At 42.6% G+C, this 1,777-nt stretch overlaps 2 non-coding genes across 2 annotated transcripts; both read left to right on the forward strand.

Annotated features, from left to right (window-relative positions):
- The first annotated feature begins 361 nt into the window (after nt 1-361).
- Trnaa-cgc lies at nt 362-433 on the forward strand. The gene has a single exon. It is a non-coding gene; the product is annotated as a tRNA-Ala (tRNA).
- A 592-nt stretch (nt 434-1,025) lies between these two features.
- Trnaa-ugc lies at nt 1,026-1,097 on the forward strand. The gene has a single exon. It is a non-coding gene; the product is annotated as a tRNA-Ala (tRNA).
- Nucleotides 1,098-1,777: the final 680 nt, after the last annotated feature.

Genomic DNA, 1,777 nt, shown 5'->3' on the forward strand with positions numbered 1-1,777 from the left:
TTCTTGACAAATAAAAAAAAAAAAATTCGTTCGAACCCCCCCCCCCCGAACCCCCCCTGGCTACGGGCCTGTACTATATATATTTGTGTCAGTGTGTAGCAGCTATAGCGTGCGGCGGCCAGCGTGTGTTTGCAGATGAGCATTTGGACGGTATTTACAGGAAATTGTCGGTAATGAGAGGTGAAAGATAGTAGAGAAACATTAAGACTTTGGTAGTAAATAGATTTCGTATTTATTTAGCATTATATTTTATTGAAACGCTCTAATTAATTGCCTGTGAGTGTGACCATCAACAGCCATCGATTGCTCAGTAGCTGCCTTAGGATTCAGTCCACGCGTGAGCTGGCTGTACCTCATTCAAGGGGATGTAGCTCAGTGGTAGAGCGCTCGCTTCGCATGTGAGAGGCCCCGGGTTCAAACCCCGGCATCTCCAATTTTGTTTCGTTTTATTTCCTTTTTTATTATTTTAGCTTAAATTGCCACACGTCGTTAATTAGTAATATATGAGGTTATAAATTTCTGGCTTATACATTTTTCTTATTTACTTGTTGCTTTGGGGGATTTAGATAAAACTTTTGCTTCGTTGACTTTCGAGTAATGTCAATGTCATATCACGGGATGGCAACTAGGTCATGCCATCTGAGCGATGATATACAAGCCCGTAGCCAAGGGGTCCTGGAGGGCAAAAAAAAAAAAAAACCTGGGGGGGTCCTAGGCCCCTAAAAAAACCTGCAGAAGAAATAATATTATCAACAAAACAGCCTCTAAGTTGATTTTAAAGCACTATTTTTACATTTAACTAAAAAAAAAATTTCAGACCACCAGAGGACCTCCTCCCCAATCCAAATTCCTGGCTACGCCCTTGATGATATATAATGGCCATTGTTGTGCTGGTAACGCAAGTTGTTCTATAGTTTGCTCACCCGACTCAGGCACCAACATCTAACAAAAGCAGATCGCTGGATAAAGTATAACCATAGATAAAGAAGAAGATATCTTGTTCTATATCTAAGTTATAACAAATAGGGGATGTAGTTCAGTGGTAGAGCGCTCGCTTTGCAAGTGAGAGGCCCCGGGTTCAATCCCCGGCATCTCCATGTATTTTGCAACTGATCATGACTTTGGTAGTAAATACATTTCGTGTTTATTTACTTTTTTCTTTTATTGAGACGTTCCAAGTGCCTGTGATTCCGTGTCCCATGTTTAAACTATCCATATTCTCACACGACATCTTCTATAAATGGTTGCAATATAACACACTAATAATTGTATTCCCCGCGACGAAGTATGCGGAGATACTATATGGTTTCACGTCTGTCCAGCCGCCGCTCGCCGCCGCCGCCGCTCGCCGCCGCTCGCCACCGCAGACACTTTCCCTTCCGCTTTGTAACTCGACCCTTAACTGACCTAGTGCGACGAAACTTGGTATACTTACACATCTTAGGGAGAAGGTGTGTCGCGTACCAAAACCAGGTCACTGCGACCTTTATTAGACCTGGACGTTGACCTTGGTCATATTTCCCTTCCGCTCTATAACTCGGCCCCTAATTGACCTAGCGCGAGCAAAATTCGTATACTTACACATCTTGGGGAAAAAGTGTGTCGCATACCAAAACCCTATAGGTAACCAAATTTGACATACTTGCACATCTCAGGCAGATGAGTTGTGTAACAAACCTTTGTCTTTGTGACTTATTTTACTTTACCTACCTTGTACGTCCTTATGAAGATATTTCATTCATACTAGATCGCGGGGGATACATGTAGTTGGCGACAA

The sequence above is a fragment of the Priapulus caudatus genome, unplaced genomic scaffold (genome assembly GCF_000485595.1).
Source record: "Priapulus caudatus unplaced genomic scaffold, Priapulus_caudatus-5.0.1 Scaffold167, whole genome shotgun sequence".
NCBI lineage: Eukaryota > Metazoa > Priapulida > Priapulimorpha > Priapulimorphida > Priapulidae > Priapulus > Priapulus caudatus.